The sequence below is a fragment of the Lagopus muta genome, chromosome 2 (assembly GCF_023343835.1).
Source record: "Lagopus muta isolate bLagMut1 chromosome 2, bLagMut1 primary, whole genome shotgun sequence".
NCBI lineage: Eukaryota > Metazoa > Chordata > Aves > Galliformes > Phasianidae > Lagopus > Lagopus muta.
In genome coordinates this window covers 336,498-356,980 of record NC_064434.1, presented here as the reverse complement: position 1 = coordinate 356,980, position 20,483 = coordinate 336,498, and the positions used below count along the sequence as shown (strand labels likewise).

The window sequence follows — 20,483 nt, the reverse complement described above, 5'->3', positions numbered from 1 at the left end:
TAGCAGGCATCAAGACATCAAGACGCAGTCTGGTAATCAAGTACTACATGGACGTCAGTCAACCAGTATGCAGGAAAGGCAAAAAATGATGTCTGAAAGACAAATCATGTAAAATGAATGTGTTAACCTTAGAAAAGTCATAATTACAAATGACACCAATGGGAAGACTTGTTGGCTGTCACAGTTTACCTGCCAAAGACATCATCAATGATACCTCTATCTTGGGACGGCACGACTCGCATGCACAGAGGGTTCTCCAAAACAAGCTCATGACAGGCAGGAGACATACAGGAAGCTTACATGGCCTGGACTGCATCATTTTGGCAGGAAATCTACCTCAGGCTACACAGCTGTCAGTTTCACCACCTCACTTGTAAAGGAAGGACCAGAGAAGCCACATCTGCCAAGTGCTGAAGGCAATATGCACTTAAGAGACCATTCCTCCGGGTCAGCCTGCAGCAGACTTGAACAATATAGCCAAGGATATAATCCACTGACATAAAAAGGAAGTAAATATGATTTTCATATTAGATTCAAATATGCCAGTACCATACAAGTATTATTATCAAAAGTGATTGAATGAAAGTAATCTTCTGTCAAGGAAAAAGCATTTCCTTTTAAAGTCCTCAAACAATCTCATCCACTGCCGACAACTGCCATCTGTTTCTCTTCAAAAACAAGCCAACAGAACACTTCCCAGCAGAACAGCACATTAAGTAGATGGGCATGTTCAGCCCAGCCCTCAGGCGGCACCAGGCTCACCAAAAGTCCCACCAGCTCTCATTGGAGAACAAAACACGAGAGATGGGCTTAGAGCTGGCACCCGGCCTGTCTCATTGCTCCAAGCTCACTGAGTGGATCAGAGCATATGCAGCTTCTGTCATGAGTCAGAAGGAAGTTTGAACACCTACAGTATTCCAGTGAATGTCACTACTTGCTGCAACAGTACAGGCCTCCCCTCCAGGGTTTGACTCCAGAGCATCCTACAGAGCTGATCTACAAAGTCCCACGAGCACTGAGCTCCATGGCACTGCTGTTGTAGGTCCACAAGCTGTTCTTTCTGTAAAGTACGGAGGCCCAGGGCATTGTCCACATGATTACCTGTACTCCAGATGCTCACATCATTCTCAGCAGGGTTTTAGGAATGCCAACTAGCACTCCCTGGACCACGGCTGGCTACAGCCTGGATCACTGCCCTCAGGCAGTTGGTATGCATGACCGACCTGTTTTGGAGAAAAAAACATCTGGCTAGATGCAAGTCCTGCTGCACTGCTTGCACATTTTATTTCCCACTATTAGTGCAGCAGTGCTCAGAGCAGCGCTCTTTCATCACCTTTCCTCAACACCTAACTCCAGAATTTTGGTAAGAAATAAAGTCTCCAGTGCACATGGCCTTACCTTTCCATTTGCACAAGAGAGAGTAAGCCAAAGTCAGAGCTGATTTAAATCAGCCTGAGAAATCTGGCAGAGAGTCCTGTGCTGCAGATTGAAGCCAGCTGGATAGGAAGGCTTTCCACTCCACAGCCTGTATGCACAGCCAAAAATCACATGTGGGTAGCATCACCAAAAAACATACACCTTCTCTTGTCCTGCCTCAAGCTTTGTGTGAAAACAAATGATGGTCTTCACAGTTGGAGAACTCATATTTCAAGGTATGCTTTGGGAAAAAATAACCCGGAGTGAAAGGAGCAGCATTAGTTTCTGGCAGTGCTGCAGAAAAGTCCAAGCAGGGGTTCACTGGCATACAGTCAGCAAAGAATGGCAAGTCCAGGCTCTGTGAACCACACATTATGTGGTTTTAGGCAAATCAATAGATCAGTCTGAAGCAACTGCAAAATAAAGCTGAGTGCCACAGAGCCACAGGGCTATAAACAGCTCAGCAAAGTTGTCCAGTCTGTCCTTCTGGTCCTGCAGCACGATTAAAACTAGGCTGCTCCTAAAGACCCCTGATGATGAAGAGCCCACTGTTTACCATCCACTGTCTTCCCATACCTCTCTCTTTTCACCACTGTAATTAATATTCTTCTGATCGCATAACCCAAATTTCCTTTGCTACAGTTTATGTTCTTAACTACCAACATGAAGGGTAAGAATAGCAGTTCTCCACATCTCTGCCACAGCCTCCTCTATGTCCCTGAAAACTACTCACCTACTCCCTTCCAAGTATTCTTTTATTTGAGCTAAACAGCTTCAAATTGTTCCAAAGGCAGATACCAGGATGAAGTCATACCTAAAACAACATTAATGCAGCCTATAAGTGCCCCTGCTCCAAAATGCTCATAACTGATAGGGAAAGGGAAAAAGAAAGTAAAAAGGTCAAAGAGAAAGATAATTCGTATTTTAAAGGTAGAAACTTGACGTTATTCTACTACAGCTTCAAAGGAGTGGGCTTAATACCTAACAAAACCTCTGCATACAAAAATGTGCCTATTTCTGCTTCCCCTGAGCTGCTAGGTAAGTTAAAATACAACCAGTAGATGTGCGAGCGTTCGGCACAAAGCTGGGAAACACAAACCAGATCCCTCAAGTCCCTCCAATCTCAAAACGAGTCTTCCTTGTAGAGAAAGCAGTGATGAATAACGATATTTCCAAAGTCCTCTCAGATTTTTTTTGTACAGGAGCTAGAAGTAAAATGATTGTTACTTGCTTGAAAGAGTTTCAGAGCATCCCACCTTGCAGGGCAAACTTGGACAGAGAATACAGCTGAAAAAAACAGACACATCAAATTTCACAGAATCACAGAACTGTAGGGGTTGGAAGGGACCTCCTGAGATCATCGAGTCCAACCCCCTGCCAAAGCAGTTCCCTACAGTAGGTCGCACAGGTCGGCATCCAGGCAGGTCTTGAACATCTCCAGAGCAGGAGACTCCACCACCTCCCTGGGCAGCCTGTTCCAGTGCTCCGTCACCTCACTGTACAGAAGTTCTTGCGCATGTTTGTGCAGAACTTCCTGTGCTGCAGTTTCCAGCCGTTTCCCCTTGTCCTGTCTCCACTCACCACTGAAAAGAGTCCGGCCTCGCCATTCTGCCCCCCACACCTTAGATACTGATAGACCTGGATCAGGTCCCCTCTCAGTCTCCTTTTCTCAAGGCTGAACAGACCCAGTTCACTCAGCCTTTCCTCATAGGAGAGATGCTCCAGGCCCCTCACCAACTTTGTGGCAAATTTACTGTCCTTAAGACAGAGACATTAATAATTGCCAAAAATGGTCAAATTTAGAGATTTCTAAAAGTGTATTCTGAGTTAGTGTATGCATTACTGATCATCCGTAGCCTTCAGTGAACCATTTTAATTCATTGCTTTTGACAGTAATACACACAAATTCCCTGCTTGTTGAAACTTTATGCTTTCACAGCATTTTTCATGCACCACACAAACACAGTTTCATATTTAAAATCACACATGCAATAGAAGCAAGTTCCTGTTCCTGTTCCAACCTACTGGTCATGTTACACCAATCTGGAGGACTAAGATACTGCACAACTACAACACTGAATATACTGCAATAATTGCAAAGGTAATGCTGATGAGGCTAAAAAATGTCACAGAAAACAGAATACATCTAAATAAAATGTAAACATTGCAGATTGATTTTGTGTCAGAGCGGGATGTGAGGATGGCGTTCAACAACAATTAAAAATTTTGGTCCTAAAACAACCCCACAGAAAGCAATAAATCTTGGATTGTTCAGATATAAAAAAATATCCTGCAACTGGAAAATCTATGGAGGCAGCTGTTACCCACTGATTGCCTCAGCACGCTCAGGAGGACGACCTCAGTCCATTCATGCACACAGAGTTGTGGCAGCTAACTGTCAGCACAGTTAGCAGGGCAGGAATCAAGTCACACTGCCTTTGCAGTAGGTAAAACTACAGCACAAGGAGGAGGAAGGGGCAGCTCCACATATCAGCCCAACTGGCTTGTTGAAACAGACCTTTGCAAAGGCAACTGCACCTGAAAGACAGAGGAGCAGTACTGAAAAGTGATGCAGAGGTGACAGTGGGTAAAAAAATATGCAGCATGATGTTCTTACTGTGGAATATCACTGAGGGATATAAAAGAGAGCAGTATTTCAGGGACAGGACGTGTTACCTCTCCTGTGTGGCACAGCTGAGACTGAAACTGAAATATCACGCATAATTCAAGCAGTCCATTTGTATTAACATAGAAAAAAGATGAAATAAACAGAGGAGAAGTGGCAGAATGATACAGTCAAATAATGCTTTATGCTGGAAAACTGGAAGAGCTTGATGTTCAGTAGATCAACACCCTGACTGTGAAAGATGTCTTGACCTTATGTGTAAAGAGAAAGAAACCACGCGCTTCCACTGAACACTTCAGTTTAGCAAAGGGAGTCATAACAAGAACTGCTGGCTGGACAAATCCCAGATCAGAGAAACAGTGCAGGTCCTTCAGTCCAAGCTGCTGATATTCACTGTCACTGCCTCGAGTGACTTGTCCTCCGTATGAGATCTCCAAATCAGGCCTGGACCTCCAGGTGGGATGTGTTTATTGCAATGAGCTTAGAATAAAAGCAACTGGATAAGATGTCATAACATGTATTAGATCATGTTGGATGATCCAATGGTCCCTTCAGGCTTTTAAACTTGGTGAGTGAACTCACGACCTTTATAACACACTGGCTGCACTGGATATTTAAATGTATGTGTAATGAGTTTCCCATCATGCTAAACAGGCATCTTCAACTCTGTTTCTAGGACTGACTTCATGTTGTCACAAACATCACCCATATGTTATATGATCAGATGCTGTATTATTGTGAGTTTAATTTGCACACTAAAATAGTATTTCTTTCAGTCTCAGTCCCATCACACTCCTTTTTTTTCCTGCCAAATCCATGCAAGAAGCATGGGTTCACTGTACCTTTGTAGCTGCTTTGGCTGTTGGTGCTCTCAGTGCTGTAAATCTTACGCTTGGGAGAAAAAACCACATACCACCATAAATGAGATAAAAAGGCTATACTCACCTGATGATAAATAGTAATAAATATTAAGTGGGTAATGGGATATTTTATATATAATCCTGTTTCTAAGATTAGCTATTAAGACCCTTTAAATTGAATACAGGCATTTTGCAGATGTTTATTTCATGACGATGCTCTTTTCTTCTAATCCCTGATTCCATTTGTCCCACAGAGACATCGTACAAGTTAGCATGCCTTACCCTGCTGCATTTGAAAACCAGCACACAGACCTGCAGACGCCAAGCCCCTCTTTGTTTACTGCCTCGTTATTTTCATTCACTTTCACTTGCATTTGCAAGCAAATTGTTAATGGCAATCACATGTGCATAGGTTGTCACACCCAACACATGCCTCTCTGTAATGTATAAACCCTCCACTTCCTGGCACAGGAGGCAGCCCAGCATCTGGTTGTAAATAGTGCCCCATTTTGGCTTGAGGTTCCTACTCTCCCATGGTCTCTAAATGCACTGAGAACCAAAAATGACTCAGGAATCAAAGCAGTCCATGCTGCCCTGGAGCAAGGCTTGAGTCTCGCCATGAAAGCAGAGGACAACTTGCAGCAACATCCATGCACAAAATGCACGGTGCTTAAATCCAGTTTATAGTGTTAAATGAATGTGTGCACACATCTGTGCCCTGCTGACTTTCAAGATGAGACTGGCAAGTCACTAAAAATGTTTTTTTTTTCCAATATAACTTTTTTTGTTCCCTTCACCTTTTACATCTTGAGGAGTTGAGCACATAGATGGCATGGAAAATAGAAACTTACGTGATGGAGAGTTAGATGGGTTTGCCCATTCTTATCACAGATGGCCAGAGGGCTCAGTACCTCCCCTACGAAGACAGGCTGAGGAAACTGGGCCTTTCACTGGGCTTGAAGCCTTTCAATATTTAAAAGGGGATTATAAACAGAAGGGGAATCAACTTTTTACAATGGTAGATAGTAATAGGACAAGGGGAAATGGTTTGGAGTTGAGGGAGGGCAGATTGAGGTTGGATGTCAGGGGAAGTTCTGTGCTGTGAGAGCGGTGAGGTGCTGGAACAGCTGCCCAGAGAGGCTGTGATGCCCCGTCCATCCCTGGAGGTGTTCAAGGCCAGGTTGGATGGGGCCCTGGGCAGCCTGGGCTGCTGTGAAATGGGGAGGTTGGTGGCCCTGCATGGCACAGGGGGGTTGGAGCTTCGTGATCCTTGAGGTCCCTTCCAACCCAGGCCGTTCTGTGATTCTGTGATATCAGTATCTGGCCTTAAAAATAATCCTTGTGGATGCACTTTCTGTCACAAGAGGAAGGAGAACTTTCAAAATCACTGAAGCTGTACATCCAAGTATCTGCTACCTTTCCTCACATTTGTAAGGGTGCTGTGATTGCTGCGCCTGTGCTTATAAACAAAACTAGTCAGGGCTCTTTCCCTGACCTGCAGGGAAACATGCTAGCACAGCTTGTGACCATATGGCTGCATTTTCTCCCTCTCTTCCCTCCCCCACATAGCACAGCCCCATACACGCTGCTCACCAGGAAGAGCTGCTGGCCCACGCTCGCTCCCAAGCCTGGGCAAGGGCTAATTCACACACAGCAAAGCCATGCCAAGGAGCACGGGAGCAATTCAGCAGCTCCACTGATGGTTGGCAGAGCTCGAGCCCACAGCATGGACCTTTGCAGTTTGCTGGTAAGGATGCAGCCAGAGAGAGCAGTCCTGAGATACAGACAAGAAGCCATTGGCTGTGTACAGAATATAAGCAGAGTTTGATCACAGGCGGGGTAACATCACTCTCTGGGCTGAAAACACTGCAGAATGATGAAATTGTGCCTTCTTCCCAGCTAATGCACTTGTACTATGGAAAGTACCACAACAGCATACTCTCACTTAGTGCCTATTTATATACAGCATCATATATTCCTCCCAGCTGGATCTTGCTCATTACTGTTAAGTAATCGGACTCCTAAATTTTAACCTATTCAAATCTCACTGTCAGCTAGGACTTACTGATTGATTACCAGGACTTGCTGATTCTGCAAATAAAGTCTGTTTTCAAGGCAAGATTGTTTTCCTACTGTGCAGCCGTTCAGAAAAGTGCTGGAACACCAACACACTTTGTACACAGTATTCCCCTGTCCTGGGAAAGGTGTTTTGGAGCAGGAAAGTTTCAAGTGCCTCCAGCATGAAAGTTAAGATGAAACATTCATAGAGATGCACTGTTTGCTCTGCAGCATTAGTCCAATACCTCATGGTGCTGGAACAGAGCAGTGCTGCTGCTCAGAAAATGCGGTCAGGAAAATACACAGCAGCTTTCAGTGTGACCACTGTGAGCTCCAGCGTTTCTTTGATGGCCTGCATTTACCTGAGGATTAATTTTCTCTTACTCTGCACATGAGCAATGTCTTCAAAAGAATGTCTCTCAGCTTTCCTGTAATCAAACCACAGCAATGCAGTGTGCTATCAGGGCAGGCACTGAGCTGGGTGGAAAAGATTTAGAGTACAGTTATCAATAATTGGTTTTCACAGAGGAAGGATACATTGAGTGGGGTTTTGCAGAGGTCAGTCCAAGCTCAAGTCCTTTTGAACATACTTTCATTTTCCTGGACAGGATGCTCGAATATAAACAACATTTACTACATGTGCAGATGATGATACCAAGTTAGGAAGAACTGAAATAAAGGGAGAGGGAGAGAATCCCACGTGCTCTTGACAGGTTGTAGATACAGACTAGTCCAAGATGCCAAAATAAACCAGGGACAATTCACTGGGCAAATGCAGGATGAAGAACAGCTGTCCACTTAGCAGTCCTGCAGTTCACAAGGGTGAAAATCCACCACTGATGTCAAGAAGCTGACGGACAACAGGTCAGAGGATTTAAACCCCTTCTTCTGTTCCTACTGGTAAGATCTCAGCTAAAGTACTGTGCCTGGTCTGGCATCTCATTAGCATGTGAAACAGGGTCCTTCCAGAAATAATCCAGAAGAGGTAAAGAACGACTTAGGTGATGCTGATACTCTCACTGTAAAGAGCGTAAGACCAAGAAGGAATGTGTGCTTTAAAACCATAAAGGTTGCTTGACAGCAGAAAGAAATTGTGTTTTATATGCTTACTTGGACACACGAGGCAGGTGGAAATCTCAAGCACAGAGGTAGCTAATTAAAAAGATGATGAACTTCTAGATAATCTACGCAGTTCAGCTGCACTAACCAAAAATTCAGTGAGCAAAAGACAGGAAGAGGGCATTTCAGTTTTTAAGGCCTTACAGCCACGGCAGATGTGCACACTCAGACCAAACAGATCTCTTTCGTACTTCCCCACACAGCACAGCAATCCCATCAGAGAGAATGTTTCAAAAGAACAGCTGGCCAAATAATAAAAGCAGGAGCAGAAGCACTCTGCAAGTGGTACAGATGGGAACTCTGGGGGTGCACACATTCAGGGGGCTGTGGGAAATGCATTTCTGTGTGTCAGACACACTCAGCAGGTCAGCCCTCCCATCTCTGAACACGAGGAACACAAAGCAGCCAAGAATGGTCTGTCTTCTCACAAGTCCTGTCCCAACCTCCTCCCTCCCATAAGTGAACAAGGACTCTGATCTGGGACTGATCCCTTCTAATCAGCATCCCTCACTTGTGAAACAGTTAAATTGTTTGTTTACTAATTTCAAACAACATAGAAGCACCAAGGCGGAGGCTGTCAGGTTTCATCAGTGAAGGGAGAAGGCATTTCTATTCACCTTTTGCACTTCTGCTTTGGAACAATGAAATGTTATTTCTCACTAACAGGATTAAATGATCCCAATACCCACCTCCACACCTTCATCCTGTGTCTTAGGAGTCACCTATATAGACAACTTACCAAGCTGTCTTTCCTTTCCTTTTCTCTTGGTCTTTTTTTTTTTTAGAGAAGCACATCTATGCCTTTACTCACTGAGGGATGCATCCTGCCCTGCCTCACTGCCATCCAAATCCCACCCAGTTTGGTTTATAATGCACAGTGTGACCTGGACAGGAGCTTCCACAATGCAATGCTTGGAAATAATCACCCAAATGCTTCAGAGTGCCAACACCTAAAATAAGCAAGCATTCAGCAAGTAGCAGCAGTGACCAGGTTCTGGCAGTCAGCAGTGATGCTGTTGCAGCGTACATTGCCTGACACGTAACCCAAATAAATGCATCATCCCAGCAAAGCAAAGAGAAACAGAAAAGGTGCAGACAAATCGGTGCAACAGGGCAAAGAGAACTTGGTGACCACTAGGATGAAGGATGCTGCTGGTGCTACCATAGAGAAGGAAAACCTTGATGTAGCAGCTGGTTCCCTGCTTGCTTTGCTTCTTTTTCTTTTTTGCACTGTGATTATTGCTCACCCTGGGTATTCCACTTAGGGGAGGGTTTACAACCAGCAATCAAGCACATAGATTTCACTTCAGAGAGAAGGTAAACGCTTAACACTAACAAAATGAGGCACAAAAACAATCTACCAACTTCCTGCCCAGGTGTCTCACTAAACTTAAACTTCTTCCTTTGGTATCCATGGTTGGCGTCTGTTGCACATGCCCAGAAATGCCACCAGGTAGGCAAAGCATCCCTGAAGGCTCCATCTCCTTTGCAGCCTCCCGCCCTGCTGATGGCACTGAGCTCAGTGCTCAGATGCTTTCCCATCCAATATGATCATGTCATGTCCACCTTCTGCAGCTCCATCAGTGGAACTCAGGAAACAAGAGATTCAGTTCTAAACCCCAGCCCAGCTGTGCTGGGCTCATGGAGCTCCTGCAGCCTTCGAGCTGGGAACGGGAGAAGTCCTGGTTCAGATGGGTCACTGCTGATCTCTGTTTTAAGGCACCGAGTGCCAAATTCACACGCACGTCACTAAGCAGTGAACCCAGATCTCCTCTCACCCATCTCTGTCCTCTGAGGATGAGCCCAGGCCAACCTGCACAAGGTGTGTGGGGGCAGCCAGAGAAATATGGGCACATGGAAATGCTAATGCAGATCATGCCTTACATCCCGTCTTTGCCCCTCCATAAAGGCAAGAAAAAGGCATTTCCTGCACCCATGAAGCACTCAAGGCTAACACAAAGATTGAGTTACACTGAGCAGAACCTGGAAGTGGCTCTCATGAACAGATAAGGCTTTTCCCATCACAATGGGCATGGCAGGAAAAAATGAGTAAAACCATATCCACGTGCCCTTGGACTTCAGAAAGAACCAAACCTTGATCCAACTTCTGTCGAGGTTAATGCAGCAGGCATCTCCATAGCACAAGTCAGACTGCGGTAAGCACTGCCATGCTCTCAGGACAGTGTCACTCCTCTAGCCCTTACTGCAGAGCTCTTGTGGTATTCTCGCTTTTCCTTCTGCCCTCTTTCATGGTCCCCCAGAGTTTCAATCAAAATTAAATTCCCTGCTTCTCATTCCCCTTTTGCATTCCAGGAAGTAAAACACAGCCAGAGCTGGCTGGCCATAAAAAGCCCTTCTCACAGCGAAAGCAATGCTTTCCAATAAAACTGAAGCACTCTGGCTGTGCTGCCCAGGCTTCACTTCCCTGCTTTAGGGCACATCTGTGGAGATACAGCAGTCTCAAAGGAGGGAGATAAATAATAAGGAATCACTCTTAATCATCGAGCAACTTCCAGCCATACCAAAATAGTAGCCAGTACACCCACTGATGCTGCTGCACACTTCAGATGTGCTGATCTCAGGAGCCCCTTCCCCACACAGCTGCTAACAGAACCGCCCCGGGTTTGGTTTTTCTCTTAGTTGATTTGTTTATTGCCACTTGTTTAAAGCGCTTTTCAGACATGATTTATGAAGTGCCTCTAAGGAAGCACACACATATACACATAAAAACACACAGAGCTGTGGTTCCAGTTGTACGGGAAAAGCAGCAATAAGAATTCTCACTGCATAATAAACAGTACCTGAGCAAATCCTTTTCTCTGTCTACAGAGCCCTGTGGCCAGATCTTCGGGGAGAGGCACAACTGCACTGCTTTGGTGGCCTTATTGGAGCTGTGAGGTGATGCTTTTTACATTCCATTTTGAAAAAGTTCTCTTAAACATACACACCACACACATGCAAACACACAAAAGGCAACTATCAGCCCTTGGTTAGTTCAAACTGCTACCCCTGCCATCCCTACATGTCCCAAGAGTGCCAGCTTTAAGCCTTTACAAGCAGCTTTTCTCTAGCATCAAAGATGAAAGCAGTTTAATTTTCATTTTACAGGGTTGAGGTATATTACTCTACATTCTATCTTTATTTAACGAGGGTGTCATATCCCCTGTCCCAAAGCAGTACTCATCACTCAAGATGCTCTCTCAGCTCTTTGTGGAGCAGAGGCTCTTACATCACTTTTGTAAACTTGATGTGCAAGTCTCAGGGAAGCAAAACAGGGCATCTGCCAAAGAACAGAGGTTGTTTGTTGCAGCCTGCATGCTACAACTTGTAAGTAAAGCATTTTGAGCCCCAAGTAATGTTCCAGGTAAAGCTCAACCCAACGAAGGTGCTGTGCTCAGGGTTACTGGGATCAGCAGCCCCTGCTTGGCTGAGCAGAGCTTTGGATCTCTGCAGATCCATGCTCTCAGCTTTATCCTGGCTCCTGCTCTCCTTCCCAGGCCTGTGGATGTTCAAATATTTTTAGCTGCTTGCCATGAGTGAAGGCATGGCTTTTCCTGTTACCTCATTCACAGGGGCAGCTCTGCCAAGACAAACAGGTCCAAAGCATGATACTACGACTCCAGCCAGGGGAGAGAGCTCCCATCGCATTACTGCCTGCACTCAAATCACAAGCACCTGGAATTATTAGCATCTGTGGTGCATGAAATGACATCCCTGACTTCCTCACCTGGCCACACAGACGGGAGAGGGGGAATTTCAGCCTCTTCCTGCCCTTACACAGCTGAACAGCACTGAATGTGAGTGAGGGTTCCTGAAAGCAGCCCTGACAGATCCAGGACGAGCAACGGGGTCATCAGGAGGGGCTCCCCAGACTGCAACCTCTGCAGGAATACGTGCCAAAAGGAAAGTCAGTGACCAGCAGCGGCTCAGTTTCTTGCCTGGGGAAATCTGCTCTGCCCCAGACTCACTGTGTTAATCACACACTCAACTCCATGTTCCTTCACTCTGCAGAACATTCCACAAGTGACAAAACTCAACCACGAGAGTCAGTCAATGCATTCAAGGTCAAGGCAAATCACAGTCCGAGTAAACTAAAAGCACCAATTACACTTCCTCGCCTTGTCCCACAGCTGCCTGTATGGTTCCAGGCCCACAGGACCTGCACACCAAGGGGCTTCTCTGCTTCACAGGCCTTCCTGGAGGACAGATCTGTTCAAGGTGCCCTGACCCAACCTACCTGCAGATACCTTGTAAGCACCGGCAGTAATCATTCAGGGGTATGGGCTTAAATGGCAGGCAGGAAAATGCAGATACTGAGTACCAATACTACCTAAAAATCTTTACCTACTGAAAAATCTATCAGAAAGCATAACAAAAGCTAGTTCAGTGAACAGACAGAACTTTATTCACATTATTCCCCACTGGCAGACACATATTCAATGTAAGTGCCTGACCCATAGGGAAATAGTATGTCAACCAGCTCAAAAAGGGAAAATACACATCCCAGTGAATCCATTCTGAACATATACTCAGAACGATCAAACAACCTCACACTCCACTCCACTCCACATGGGCTGTTGCACCATGAGCACATTCTTGCTTAATATTAAAGGGAATTGTAAGGCAGTGACAATGCACACAGAGACAAGGACATCCCCTTCAGGAGGTGTGTGCTTACTGTGGTGCACCTCCTGAACAGCGCTTACCATTCTCTCAGCAGCAACAAGCTCAGTATCAACAGCAACAACAAAAGTGCTCAGTCAGCTTCCAGGGAGCCCTTGTCTGCTAAATCCTCTTTCTAAGAGACAGGTGTGAACTTGACAGCTTCAGCCAGACACAGAAAGCCCAGGTAAATGCAGGAGTGAGAGTTCTCTTACACAGAGCTGGCAAGAAATAATGGGGAGATCCAAACAATGAAAGAAGTAAATCACTTCAATATGACAGGCTGGATTTCAGAAAGATTTCAGGCCATGGTCATAGAAATCAATCATCTCCGGAAATCCCAAAGGAAAATAAAACCTTGCTTTTCTCCAGAAAGTGAAGTTATAAGCCCAAGTGAAGTGAGGAAGGGAATGGTCCCTATTCAGAGAGGCACACGGCAATAATCAAGTGCTGGGATGTAATTTAAAGCAGAGATCAGATTCTACAAAGCAAGACAAAAGCAGAAGTAATAGCAAAGGAATGCTATGAGCAACAGGAAAGCCCGGGCAGTGCCGGGGCTCACTGAGCACTGCACCGCCCATACAGCACTGCCTGCACCTGGGAGCAGCTTCCACACTGCACAGACCCCCTGTCAGACTGTATGCATGACTTTTCTTTGCTTTTAATTACCAGAGATCCAAATCCAGCATCCAAGAAAAACTCGAAGTATCTCTAACAGGAAAAAGAAAGATGTCAGGCTAATTTGCTAGGTGAGAAGAAACGAGGAGAAGTTCAGGAGGTCAGAGATTTACTCTGGCCTTTCCGCACTCAAGACCTGGGGTAAAGAAAGCATTTGGTTCTTGTCAGAGTACAAATCATACACACTATAGGCACAAACAGGGCTATTTCCCCCTTCAGCACCAGCAGACAGCCTAGTAGCTTTGCAGAGAGGATGTGGCAGAGGGCTGCAAGGAGCAACAAATGCAGACAGAGCAGAGCATCCTCATTCCCAGTGAAAGAAAACAGCAAAGGCAGCTCTTAGGCTTTGGAGGTTTGTGCTGAGGAGTCAACGCAGTCCCCTCCCTTTACACCCCACCGCTGTCCTCTGAATGCCCACCTTCACATCATTTCCAGCCTCATCCTCAAAACTACATGTACAAGTGGTGACAAGACTGAAAAATGAACCAGCAAAGAGAACTCGGGCTGTTAGCACTCATTGGCAGCTGGATAATTTAGGGAGACATCCATAAGTACTCCCCATTGAACCCAAAGCAATGCTCTCTTCATCTGCCAGATGTCACAGCCCTCCTTTCCAGCTCAGAAGTACACAATTCTGGACACAGTAACTCACACACTTCCTTTTATCTTTTTCTCACTAATTTGAAATTTTATCTCAGTTCTGCCATCAAACAAACCATTACTGCAATTATTTCCCGTAAGCTTCTTTCATTTCATATTGAAATGCCCAAGGAGGCTGTGGATGCCCCATCCCTGCAGGCATTCAAGGCCAGGCTGGATGTGGCTCTGGGCAGCCTGGGCTGCACACAGGGGGCGCAGGGGTTGGGAATGATGGTCACTGTGATCCTTCTCAGCCCAGGCCATGCTGTGATTCTCTGATGATTCTATGAAAATGTTCCCCAAATTCCTTTCCTATTAAAATAATGAGTTCGGGCCATATACCCCCTTCTCTGGCAATATAAATGCTCTGCAAACCAACCAGAGCTGTCTCTTATCATAACTTATATATATAAGAAAACCACACTGTCCACTGTTCATTCACAAACTCAGTTTGGGGGCAACGTAGCATACAAATGTTTTGGCCTTACAGCTGCCTTTCTCCCCACAAAGATGTCATGGAACTGTAGAATGGCCTGGGTTGAAACACAAGAGTCTCAAGGTACAGTTTAAAGGTGCCTCTTTCCAGCTGATTAAAAACAAGATCTGTCCTCTTCTTCAGCCCAAGGAGTGCCATCCACACCTGCAGGCTGCCAGTAGCTCAGGAGAAAAATGGAGCACATTCACATCTCCTGCTGCAGTAATTGTTATCTATTATAATCTCCACTATCATCAAGAAATCAAGCTGCATACATGAAAAGATATATAAAATGTCTGATATTTGAAAATCTGTGTACAGAGCTTGTCTTCTCATTACCTCCTCATTGTTTGCAGCTCTGATTTCATTGAAATGACACTTCAGAATATTGATTTCAAGCAAACTGCAAATAAATCCAGTGAGCTTTCTTGAAGAAAATCAGATATATGCATTTCATAGTCAACAGTTAGTAAATCTCTCTAAGTTGCCCTTGAATCAAGAAAAATGTGGCCCTGTTTAAGAGGGCTGTGTAGTTGTGTAACACAGGAGACTGAAGGCCAAGTTCCACCCCCAAGATTGGGGGTTCACATCTTGTTCTCAGTCCAGCATCACAAGACCCATTTAAGACTTGAAGGAAAAGTCTACAGGAAAGCTGGGGAAGGACTGTTTATAAGGGCAGGTAGTGACAAGACAAGGGGAAATGGCTTTAAACTGGAAGAGGGCAGATTTAGACTGGAGATCAGGAAGAAATTCTTTACTGTGAGGGTGGTGATGCACTGGCACAGGTTGCCCAGTGAGGCTGTGGATGCCCCCTGCCTGGAAGCACTCAAGGCCAGGCTGGATGGGGCTGTGAGCAGCCTGGGCTATGGGAGGTGTCCCTGCCTACAGCAGGGGGTTGGAACTGGGTGATCTTAAAGGTCCCTTCCAACCCAAACCGTTCTGTGATTTGATGATTTACCTAGTGCTATGTTTCCATATTTCCCAGTTTTGATGCTGAAAAGAGCTGCAGTAAAACTTATCATTTAATTCTTTTCTCTGCCGCATCTATCACCATGCCACCAGCTCTACTGCCCTCCCCATTATACTCAAGGTAAAAGGCAGGGGAGCAGAGCTGGCCCTTCTCCAGTGGATGGAGAATGCAAGTGACATTGGCTCATTTTGTACTCAAATATTTTACCAAAAACGCCATGTCAGTGAGAAGGGTGGAAAATCACGAGTGTATCTGACATGGCTACACAAAACAAGCATTGCGTGTAGGGGTCAGGAACACTTTCATGCTACAGCTTCTCTTCCCAAGCAGGAAGGTGAAGCTACATCAGCAAAAAAACTTCCTGGCAGAGACTAATGATGTATTTACTGGACAATTTATGAGTAGAGCTTGGCTGACCTAAAATCACAGAATCATAGAACCATTAAGGTTGGAAGAGACCTCTAAGAGCCCCAGTCCAACCCCAGCCCACCGTGCCCACTGCCCACACCCCTCAGTGCCACATCTCTGCAGTTCTTGAACACCTCCAGGGACGGTGATGCCATCGCTGGCAGCTGTGCCAAAGCCTTGTCACTCTGAGAACTCTTCCCTAATACCCAACCTCTGTTCTTCTAGAGAAAGTGGTCCAAGCATCTTCTCACTCGTTCCAGGGGATTATTGTGAGTGCCAACCCCTGTATATCACCCGTTGCCATACCACCAGGGGAAAGTGTCAATGCTCCCAAAGAAAAGGGCTTTGCAATCCCCTGCAGACAGAAACCCCAGCTACAAACCTTCGCACCAGAAAAAGGCTGGGAGGCATGCGGAACCCAGATGTACAACCAAAATAATTTCCAGTGAAGTGTAGTGAGGTGGGAACTGCCCTGCAGAACTCCTGCCGAAAGAGATAATTATCAGCTGCTGGGTTGCCTCTGATAAGAACCGCTTCTGCAGCGCTCCGAGCTCTCTGGTTATCACTGCTCATCAGTCAGCCAGAAGAGAGAGAGACTGGGGCTTCTCCTGGGGGGAATCACTGGTAATTCAGTTACAGTACATGGAACACAGAGTGGGAACGTGCTGACCCACCAAGCACTGGAAATACCTGCAGATAGGTCAGAAAAAACACTCCTCTCACACGGATGACAACATTGCCCTCCCTATTCAAGTATTTCCAAGACTGCTTTAATTAAACAAAGCAAACAGATTGTCTTACAGACCTTTAAAGCTGCAGACATGCCACTCACACATCGTGACCATCAGCTGCAAAACACACGTATTACAAGGCTATGCTGCACGTTAGCCTAAAAACACAAGTGCAGATGAAGTGCCTTCATCCACTGCCCATGCACGTTGGTAGTCACCCAGCTCTGATAGGAGCAGAACCTCCTACAAAGGCCCAGTCTGGACAAGCAGCTGGTTGAAGCAACCTGTAGCACAGGAGGAGGTTTGTCGCATAGGAGGCTTTTCATACAGGAGGTTTTTCATATTGGACAAATCTCTTCTTTCACAGAACCACAGCATTGCTCAGGTTGGAAAAGACCCTAAAGATGATGGAGTCCAACCCCAGCCCAACCATCCCACCCCAACTCTACCAGCCCTCCGCTAAATCATGGCCCTGAGCACCACATCCAAACGGTTTGAAACACAGCCAGGGATGGGGACTCCACCACCTCCCTGGGCAGCCCATGGCAGTGCTTAACAATCTCTTCCATAAAGAAGTTTTTCAGCAGGAACACACAAGGTAACTATAACACTGGTGGCTGTGCTCTTTGCTGTGTCTTGGTGCAGGACAAGAAAGATTCCTCCCAGATGATTTTCTCTTTTGGAGTATCTGCTGGAGGAGGCTAGCATGAAACCTAACAGATGTGAGCTGGGAGGATGCATTTAATGCAGCACCATCTGCTGCAGTGCCCAAACAAATCAGAGTCTCCAAAACACTTCACAACCTCACAGGGCTTCACTGTTCGGTGTCACAGAACCCTGCTTGACTGAGGCGCCCGCCCATGCTGCCAGTCTGTGGCAGCCCAGGGACCTGGGCATGTGTCACCAACAGGGCAGACACCACTCAGGAGGTAAAACTGAGCATTCCCATGCAGACACTGGCCTAGGAAAAAAATATCCACCACACACACACACAAAGAAAAGAAAAAAAAAAAGAAGAAAAGAAAACCAACACAGAACTGCTGCAGAAAGAAACCACCTTTGGAAACCTCAAAGCCAGAGTTTCACACTTCTATATCTGAGAGAATGGGACAAATGGAAACAGAGAAGCAATCCAGAGTTTCCATGCAGTGGTCTCTGCAGCTTGTGCAAAGCTGATGGACATTTCTATCTTCTCATGATACTCCTGTATTTAACTCTACAATCATATAAATGGCTTTAGTTAGCACAGAACCAAAAGAATGGCCACATTATGTGGCAAATTCCCCAAGGTGTCAAGACTGACATAGGGCCTAGAGAGCCCAGAAAAGGCACAGTGTCTCGGGCTGAAGAAAGAGCAGAGTCTGTTTCAGTCTCACACATAAATGCCTACATAACCCTACTGAATCACTGTGGTTTAAACCAGCAAGCAGCTCAGCACCACGCACCCATTTCCTCTCTGCCCCCTTTCATGGGATGGGGAAGAAAAGATGGGGGATCCCTTCGGCCAGTTTAGGCCAGCTGTCCTGCTTCTGTTCCCTCCCAGCTCCTCGTGCACCCCTACCCCTTATTGACAGAACAGTATGAGAAGCTGAAATACGCTCTGCAGAGAGGGAACTGGTGGACAACAGGTCGGCCATAAGCCAGCAGTGTGCCTCATGGCCAAGAGGGCCAATGCCATTCTGCGCTCATTAAAAAGAGCGTGGCCAGCAGGTCGAGGCAGGTGATCCTCCCCCTCTGCTCTGCCCTGGTGAGGCCTCATCTGGAGCACTGCGTCCAGTTCTGGGCTCCCCAGTACAAAACAGACAGGGATCTCTTGGAAAGAGTCCAGCGGAGGGCCACGAAGATGGTGAAGGGCCTGGAGCATCTCCCCTATGAGGAAAGGCTGAGTGAACTGGGTCTGTTCAGCCTTGAGAAAAGAAGACTGAGAGGGGACCTGATCCAGGTCTATAAATATCTAAGGTGTGGGGGGCAGAATGGCGAGGCCGGACTGTTTTCAGTGGTGAGTGGAGACAGGACAAGGGGAAACGGATGGAAACTGCAGCATAGGAAGTTCTGCACCAATGTGCGCAAGAACTTCTTTACAGTGAGGTGACGGAGCACTGGAACAGGCTGCCCAGGGAGGTGGTGGAGTCTCCTGCTCTGGAGATGTTCAAGACCTGCCTGGATGCCGACCTGTGCGACCTGCTGTAGGGAACTGCTTTGGCAGGGGGTTGGACTCGATGAACTCTGGAGGTCCCTTCCAACCCCTACAAGTCTGTGATTCTGTGATTCTTGCCTCAATGCAGCACTGCTAAGCAACAACTAACATCAGTGAGTTATCAACATTATTCTTATCCTAAGCCCAAAACACAGCACCATACCAACTACTAGGAAGAAAATTAACTCTCTGCCAGCTGAAACCAGGTCAGCCATCAAGGCAGATAGCATTTACTGCATACAACACAAGTAAGGAAGCTTCTATGTAGAAGGGACCTCCAGATGCAAAACCTGGTTATAAGGAGTGGTGCCCTGCTGTTTGGGGAACACATAACATTACCCAATGGGACAAACACCAAGAGGAGAAGAATTCTGAGCTTTTGGACAAAGCTCTTAATGTCAGTATTGAACTTACCAGCAGTTACCACAAACTGTCATTTGAGATACTTGTCTTCTTAAATTTACTATAGGAAGCAATATCTATTGGCCAACACTGGTTTTGAAGTGACAGCTCAGGTATACACAAGTCTTGATCTATACACAATAAAGGAGCCAGGAAACAGGTAGCACGTACAGTAGATCACAGAATTGTAGAACTGTCAAGGTTAGAAAAGACCTCCAAGCTCATCCAGTCCAACCATCTATCTGCCACCAATATTTCCCACTAAACCAGGTCCATGTCAAGAAACTTCTTGGACACCTCCAGGACAGTAACTCCACAGCTTCCCCGTGCAGCCCATTCCAGCACCTGACCACTCTCTGGGAGAATTATTTCTTGATATCCAGCCTAAACCTTCTTTGGCACAACTTGAGGCCATTCCCTCTCATCCTGTCAGTGGTCACACAGGAGAAGAGGCTGACCCCCACACCACAGCCTCCCTTTAGGTAGTTATAGGGAGCTATAACATCTCTCGGAGCCTCCTCTGCTCCACACTGAACAATCCCAGCTCCCTCAGCCACCCCTCATAAGACCTGTGCTCCAGACCCTCACAGCTCCGTTGCCCTTCTCTGGATACTTGCCTATAAAATGCTGTCATTGTAATGTTCCTATTTGCTTCTCATCCATCTGCAGGAAACCTTCAAATACTAAAAGTTATTCATTCCAGAAACAATAAATTAACTACGAGGAAAAGGAGAAGAGGCAGCTTCTTTAATCTCCTAATAAAGAAGCAGAGGAAATTGCATCATGCCCAGATGGGAGACTGATGTTGGCTTGGCAGACAGATAGACAGATCCGAGTGTTGGCATTAATGGCATCGCTTTCACAGAGGCAGACAGATGGAGCAGCCAAAACATTGCCTGCATGCAACTCCTTCTTGGCCATCCAGAATCTTGACTCAGATTTTATATCTCGTTACTATTTCTCACAAAAAGCGAATCAAACCCTTGGCTTAATCATTCTCACACATGGAGAGGAGCGAACTTCTCTACCCAGACGCGTGTCTAATGCGGTTTTCAAACACAGTGAGAAAGCAAAGTTAGAATCCTTTTTCCCCAGGCATCAAACTCACCAACTCCACTAAAGACCACGCTGGAAAACTATACTTGTCTTTATTTTAAAGGCAATGTGAAAAAGGAAATAAGAAACAGCTTTTTGCCTGAGTTTTCTTTACTTTCTTAGTGCTGCCATCTGTCTTTAGAAGTT

General features: G+C 46.0%; 1 protein-coding gene across 4 annotated transcripts in view; it reads right to left on the bottom strand.

Annotated features, from left to right (window-relative positions):
• The window catches only part of EVA1A (eva-1 homolog A, regulator of programmed cell death), a 189,494-nt gene that overhangs the window by 33,634 nt on the left and 135,377 nt on the right, over window positions 1-20,483 (bottom strand). The window contains exon 1 of one of the 4 annotated variants that reach the window (XM_048935346.1): window positions 1,102-1,774. The exons of the other annotated variants lie outside the window; for them this stretch is intronic. The gene's annotated coding sequence lies outside the window, so the exon portion shown is untranslated. Of the gene's footprint in view, window positions 1-1,101; window positions 1,775-20,483 lie in introns of those variants that run through there. 4 annotated transcript variants of the gene reach the window in all.